We start from the raw sequence: 8,055 nt of genomic DNA on the forward strand, positions 1-8,055 counted from the left end.
TTTATATTTATATTTATATACTTAGAATAAATGTTTGGTGTTTGGTATGAAATGTCATGAAGGAGATCGATTATTGAAAAGGTGTTAATTTGGGAACTCGTCTCTAAAACATGCCAAGTTGTTTTGTATAGTTTTTTTTCCTACTTTCTGTTTGAAATGTTATGTATTTTTGGTTTAGTTTATATACTTGTGAAGACATAACATATTATCCTTGATTTCAAGTTCAAAGTTCACAAACTTTTGGAGTTATGTTATAGACTTGCACTTGAAATGAATAAAAACCATCTAACGTAGTATTAATCTGAGATGTTATAAAGAGGTGATATTTATTTACAAAAAATAAAAATAATCAATTGAATTTTTTTTAATTATCTATAAATTAATACTGTATTTCATTCATATGTCGTAGAATAATTATTCACGTTACCATTTATTTATTTAATTTTATTTATGTTCTAAAAGAACTATCCACTTACACAAAAGAACTACTAAATACATACATACATTATATATTTTACTAAATCATTAAAATCTCAATTTTACTTTAACTTTTTTTTTTTTTTTTTTTTTTTTTTGCTAAAATAACGAATCTATAACCTATCTATAACTTATCTATCTATCTATCTATCTATCTATCTATCTATAATCTATATATCTTCTCTACATCTCTACATTTTACAAAGCATGAATGTCACATTCTACTTGTCACACTCACATTGTCCCATCATTTTAATTTCCACGTGGATTTTTTTTAAAAAGCCTCTCAAATGCTACAAATTACTCCTAATTGCCACGTGGACATCAACATACCGCATATACGTGCCCTCTAAATTGTCGGATCTGAAAACCACATTTTCATCAGTTATAATTTTGGGTTTTCAAAACCTCCCATCTTTTCTCTGTCACCCTCTACACTTTTGCATCGATACTCACCTGCAATAGGACTGAAATCCATACAACCTTCTACATTAAACATTTTTTAACGTCAAATATACCCAATGAGCGACGATGACGGTAAATCACCAAATCGCTATTTTCCTATTTCTTTCTTCTACTTGCGACTTCAAACCCTAACTCTAACTGTAGGTATGAATCATCTTTCTATATCTATGATCTTGCGATGATGTAATTAATATTGCAGATGATCATTGAATGAGATTGTTACTATCATGTTTGTTGTTTCGATATGACTACAAGTTTCTCAATTTTCGACTGAATCAAGATAAGGAATCGTATCCGACGGAATCAAATCACAAGAATAGCGATTTGTATACAGGTTTGCGTTATCGTTTTCTATTTTCTATCGGATTTCCACTTTATGTTTACTAATAAAACCTAATTAAGTATCTAATTAACAAAATTAGATGTTTAAACATAATCAATTTGATAATAGTTACTCACAACGATAATTTACTTGCAGGTTGAAATCATTCTACATCGTTATTATGGATATAGATTATGTGTATAGTATGTCTCGGAAGGTATCGAGAATGTTAATAATTAAAAAAAAATTCTTACTGGTATAACACATTACACATGAGATGTAATTAATTTTACTTGTATTTTTGTTTTATGTAGTTACTACGTTACTGTATTGTTAGCTCTGCATATTATGTGAAGGAAAAAACCATGTTAAACTCACACTAATTCACAAATTATATTGTTGGTTGTTGCATACCAAGTGTTTGATAAAAGTTTTCAATGAATTCCAGGTAGTAGAATGGATCAACGAACATTTGAAGATGCAAAGGACATATGTTGTAAGGCCAAAAGCGAAACATCAATCAATCATTGTTTGGTTGCATGATCTTGGCAATCATGGTTCGAGGTATATTCAAGATTTATTCATGTTACATTTATGTTATATATGCTTATGCTTATATAGTAACAACTTCGTGCTGAATCATATTGTGCAACTAATACAATCTTGATGTCTTTTTATTTACTGTCACAACTTTTGGATAACCATCCTCTTTAAATGTTATTTGATTGACTGGTGTAAATTTTGAAACCTAAAGTTTTTTGGTTGAATCTGAGCAATCTTAATTTATATATTTCATCTAATAAAAAAGACATAACTGTTTTTTATGACATCACTTCCTGTTACTAGGTATAGTCTGGTAATAAAGCTAATTACTGTTGTTAATGTATTATCCAACAGTTGTACCTGGATTTGGGAAAATGGGTGGGCCGAGGAAACGGGTCATAATTGGTTTACTAAAGAACATGTCAAAGTGGGCGGGTGAGGTTGACCATCTTTCAGTGGCTTTATTATACCATTTTGAAGTTCAATACAATATTACCAAAAGTATATTTTTGGTCGATGTACGAGGGATTATGATTATTATAATTAGCATATATTTATTGTAGTTTCAATAACAGCCTGCATAACCTTATGAAGTTGTAGACGAAATTACAGTTTTGTATGGTGTGGCCAATATGAATTTGTTCATGTCAAACTCATAGCATTATTCGGATTGAGGTAGTGATAGTTATACTTAAAATGTTGCAAAATGATTTGGGTCATCAATCAATCTTTGTGTCATGTTGGGTAAAAAGTGTCAAAATGACTCTCGGACCTAATTTGCGGGATCATAAGTTGAAAATTGATAGGTTTTGATGAAAATAATAATTTTAATACAAAGTAGACCCAACATGCTTCAAAATGGTATAATTCATGTTTGGGTTTGAAGAGTCTAAATGGGTTTTAAACTGTCAAAAACAGGAAGTTGCTGCTCTTTGTAGCTGGTAATAAAAAACTGTACATACCCAAAAGATAGGTAAAAAGTATATATAAACCCAACTGTACATACCAAAAAGATGGGTTTGTAGTTTTAAATTGTTGCTACTGTTTGTAGCTATTAATAAAAAAAAGTCTACATACCAAAAAATTGAGGTAAAAACTGTTGTCAAATTGGGATGATGCTTCTGTTTGCTGCCATTTTAAATTGTTTGTTGCTGCTGTATGCATACAACAGGTAGATATTGAGGGGGTTAAATTACTTGCTGTTGTGAGTTCAAGGGCAGATTAATATGCATAGGTTTGTAATATACAATACTTCTTCTTTGTACTTCCTCAATCGTGCAATAATTATGTTTTAATATGCTCGAGTCTAATTGTTATCATATGAGTTGATTTTTATCCAATGATCTTTGTAGCTTATGTTTTAAGAACTTCTTACTATACTAAGAATTGAAATTCATGATTGTTGGCATGGCAGACATAGGTGGGTCCTCTCCTTGTGTGGATTGTGTACATTCTTGACTGCATTATTATTGAGTGCAATTGCAACTAATGTTTGTTTTTTACTATAATTTGTGTTTTTTTAGTTTCTGGAGGCGTGAAAATGATTAATAAGGGTGCACCAGCCTTTCTTAAACCTGTATTATTTTCACTGCCCTGCAAATTTATCAGGATATTTACAGCAAGGATCCCCCGCCAGGTATGGCCTCATTTTAACTTATTTTATTTTATGAATGTTTCCCACCGTAGATGTTTTTGAAACTACAGGCTTTACGAGTACATATCGAGGAGTGGGTGGGATGGTTAGGAAGGTGAAAATTTTGAATCTATGAGTGCCCAACCACCAGTTTTGTTTATCAAATGAGTTCAAGACCTGAGCCTCAGTGGGAGGTCTCAGGTTTGAGCCTCACCAGGGGGTTTTCTGTGGAATTCCTGGCTGTCTGCCAATTGATGCCAGTTAAGGGTCCGCGGTTTCCTCCTGTGTGGATGTGTGAGTGTGTCTAACAACTAACGAGCCGTTCTAAAAAAAAAAAAAAAAAGTTCAAAAAATAATATATCAGAATGATGATTGACAATAATGAAATAGTAAAAAATAAGATGAGCTTGAATACCGAAATACCGATCCCGAACCAGTACCGTTTCTATACCGAAAATTGGTACCGATAAGGATTCGGTATCGGTACCTGCTCTTAGTTTGAGGCTTTTCCGGTTTCGGTACTTATCGGTTCGGTACCGGTAAAACTGATTCTTATGGCTTTTTTTTTTTTTTTTTTAAAATGAAAATGTATGGTTTCTTATGGCCCCATTCTAAACCAAAATTCTAATATCCTCATCCTCATAACTTTTATAACGTATACAAAATGCTTACATGAGTGTGTACCATATTTTAAAGAGAAGTTAAAATGGGATGTACTAGATTGAGAGTCAAAGTTTCAGTAGTAGGATAACATGGATGGATGTTTGTGTTGGTTCATGAGTGGGTACTCACATTTTAGTAACAGTATTAGGATATTTACTCATATATAATTAGTAGTAATAGTAGTTGAAATGTATAGTTCTTTTTTGTATCGTAACAGTTTTTGTAAAGTACAGTAACATATTAAGAAAATTGCCTCAATTATGTGTACTTATTTTTGGTTTATGTATATATTGAGCGGTCATTATTAGCTTTTATATTCATGTTTATGTATTCAATGTTTATCATAAGAATAGGTTCATTAAGGTATGAATGAAGTTTGGGATTGTAACTTTAATTTCACTTTGAGTCTATGCTAATTCACAATTAAAGTTGGCATATTTGGCGGATAAACAGGTACTTGGTGTTCAAACGAGAACTGTAGTGCTCACTAACGCAAAACCTACTTTTATTGTGTGTCATTAATATTCCCTTATAGTATTTTGTAATATGGGCTAGGGTTTATAGTCATATTTCTTTTTGTATGCATAACAAGAAATTGTACTGATTTAGTTTTATTTTCATACACAATTTCGTTTCCAGTTTGTTTGATTAAGAGTCACCATGCAACGCACGGGCTCTTAAAGGCCAGTAACATGTTATAAATCATGAAGGATTTGATGACGTGTCATGCCATTAGTGAATCTTAATCCCGTGTTAATCTCCGTGTTAATCACAATTAGCGCTTAATCAGTCCAAGCTGTCACAAACCTTACGTTCATACCCAAAACCAGCCTCTCTTCTCAAACTAAATTCACACAAGTTTAATCACAGTTATCCCCAATTGATCAACAAATAATCTACGTAGACATCTCAGATCGTGTAGCCAAAATCACGCAGAAGTATTCCCAAGACTTTCATCTTCTTCAGCGCATCTGCGATCCATCTACTACCAAACCCTAATATATTAATTGATTCAACGTTTTAATATATGGTTATATGAATTGTGGTAAATCAGATGCGATTGATATAACCAAAAAACCAAGCCCTGTTAGAAGATTATCTCTCTTCGATCAGACAATTCAATCATCCTTACTGTCAAAACAAATATGTAAGTAAACATACATTTTTAATATCAGTTCTTCACAAACGTATTGATGAATCAATTTATGTTTTGTTGTATTTTAAATATTAGGGTTTTAATTGCAGATGGATGCAACAAATTTCTTCTTTTTTATTTGATCCTTAAATAATTAAATATAATTGCTATACTATGTAAATTGATTATGTTGTTTACAAGATTGTGATGATGTAACTTCATTAACATTGAATATTTGTTGCAAGGGATATGCATTTTTCTATCGAATTCATCTTTCTTGAGCAAAAGCAAGCGACGATTATCAACCACTTCATAGTGGTACGTCATTATTATTAGGGTTTATGCTACATATTTTATTTGTTTACAGTAATTGATACATGAAATTAGGGCCAAATTTACAAGCTTATGGTTTAATTGCTTAGTAGCTTTTACAAGATATTATTTATATGTAACCGTCAACTGATTTTGTTACCGTCTGAAAGCATCTGAGTTTGGAAGGTGCTTTGCCTATGTTTCTGGAGGTTGATAGCACAGTCACAAACATGTTTCCAACTGGTATACAAAGAAAAGGTACTGGAGGTTTTTATTAATTTTATTTTTGGTATATATTAAGGTTAAAATCTTTGTTAATAAGCTTAGTTATTGTACCATATGTGGAACGAGTAAATAAATATTTAGTTTTCAATAAGCCCCTGCAAAACCATTGGGGGAGGTCAGAATGAAATATAAGCTTAGCTATCATTTTGAGTAGATTGTGATAAAAAAAAAAAAAAGCAACGATGTTTTTATTTAATTTTATTTATATTTATATTTTGGTGACTATAGTTACTAAAGTTTACGTTGGGCTGCGGAAGTGACACCTCTCATCTTTCTCTATTGGGTTATAACCCTCGAGTGTATTACAATGGTCGAGACACTTTTGAATCGATGGGCGCTGATCGGATATGGCACCAGGGGATATTACTTTCAAAGTATGTACATTCAACAATCCTCTCTTGATTTTGGTTTATAATATACTTTTCTATTTTCTACTCTTAACTTTGTCATACAATTACAATTACAATTACAATGCTATAGTATAAGAATGTTACTTATAATTTATTAATGAATATGATGTCTGCTTCTGAAAATTGAGTATCATTTGATACCAGCAGAATATGAAGAACATGTAATATTTTCCAATTTGGTTAGCTTATCAGTCGAATTTTGCAACCCTGGATGATTATACAGAGCAGTTACCAGCAGAAGAGCCAATCAGCATTTTGAAGAAGAATGGCCCATGCATCTTATATGCAATACTTGATAAAATGAAGGTACCATCTTTTATGAGTATGAAGTAAGAGTCGGATATGATGTAAACAACATGTTAATGAAGATACCTCTAAACTTATAAGCTTTAAAAAATATATAATATGTTGAAATTATCCTTAGACAGATTCTAAAATACGCAGTGTTGATGATGATGTCGATTTATAAATTTCTTATTCTTTCTTAGATTCTTTTAGGTATTCAACGGAGCACAAATGTGGGGTTGTTGTGAAAGGGCCTAAACTAAGTGGATATACTCCAGGAACAGACCCATTAAAGTATAACATGTTACTTTTACAAGCACAACCTCTTGAATAATGCTGTAGAGGCAAAGCTTACTGCAACAATTGTTAATGAGTTATCCAAGGAAATCTCTAAAAGTTTGGTTTGTCATCCTTTTAATGCGAAACGTGCATCTGAAGGAAGAGACCATTGCCATTGCGGTCCTTTTACGAGGATGTGGTATTAGAATTGAGGTATGGTCTATTATCCATTCAGAATCTCTTCATTGAGAAAAGCAACATAGTCTTTCTTTGTGTACTTTGTTTATGATCATAGATGCCCTTGGGCTATCAATCGGTATAGATATTTTAGAAGCTGAAGAAGCCATGGGAGATTATCGAAAATTATTGACATGTAAAGCAACTAAAATATCAAAGGCATTATCGGATCCTCTGCAGACCTGCCCCAATGTTTTTGTACCTGGAGAAGACGAGCACAAACCTGGTCATTCCATTGATACCCAAAGTACCTTTCTTCTTTCCCTTTTCCCCCCTTAGATGCAGACGCACATGTGTTAAAAAGTTCTAAAATGGTCGTTTCATTTATGTTTCAAATGGTCTTCGATATTTAAAGAGCCTGTTTTGTTGCAGCATCTGTATATTTAAGGAGCCTATTTCTTATAGGTATACTTTAATTTTTTCATTATATCATTATGAAATGGATATGATTTTAGGTATACATGAATGGAGAACACGATTCTCTTCATTTATTATGACCATTTGAATAAATTTGATTGTTAAGTTATAAGTCTTCGATACGACATCTCATTGCCTTAATGTATGTATTATAGATTTGTCATATTTCACTTTGATGTATGGAGATAGTTGATTGGAGCTCATAAGCCACTTTAATCCTTCCCTGTATTTGGACAATGATGTTCCATTACTTTTATTCCTAAAGCGAAACTGAAACCAACTGTATCAAATCAACTGCTACCGCTAATCATATTTACACTTTTAATAGAAATAAAAAATCTGATGGATGTATTATTATTGTTAAAAATCTGATTCAGATTCATTGTTAAATTCTAATCAAGGTATTGACCATGATAGACGTGGGTACGATACTATCATGGTCAATACCTTGATTAGAATTTAACAATGACTAACTTTGGTGAAAAAACCTGAAAAGGCTCAAAAGAAGTAAATGTCACAAAACGACGCCTACTTCAACCGAACCTAATCACAACCAAAATGGCTAGAACCTGACGAAACTAGGACGAAACAA

At 32.1% G+C, this 8,055-nt stretch overlaps 1 long non-coding RNA gene and 1 pseudogene across 2 annotated transcripts; both read left to right on the forward strand.

Annotated features, from left to right (window-relative positions):
* The first annotated feature begins 4,881 nt into the window (after positions 1-4,881).
* On the forward strand, positions 4,882-6,735 carry LOC139904059 (uncharacterized). 2 transcript variants are annotated; one of them, XR_011778639.1, is made up of 4 exons: positions 4,882-5,250; positions 5,484-5,808; positions 6,064-6,209; positions 6,393-6,735. It is a non-coding gene; the product is annotated as an uncharacterized lncRNA (long non-coding RNA). The 2 variants fall into 2 exon arrangements; XR_011778638.1 differs by having other exon boundaries at positions 6,469-6,735.
* A 3-nt stretch (positions 6,736-6,738) lies between these two features.
* On the forward strand, positions 6,739-7,617 carry LOC139843027 (uncharacterized; annotated as a pseudogene).
* Positions 7,618-8,055: the final 438 nt, after the last annotated feature.

Source organism: Rutidosis leptorrhynchoides, chromosome 4 (genome assembly GCF_046630445.1).
Source record: "Rutidosis leptorrhynchoides isolate AG116_Rl617_1_P2 chromosome 4, CSIRO_AGI_Rlap_v1, whole genome shotgun sequence".
In the NCBI taxonomy this organism is placed as follows: Eukaryota; Viridiplantae; Streptophyta; class Magnoliopsida; order Asterales; family Asteraceae; genus Rutidosis; species Rutidosis leptorrhynchoides.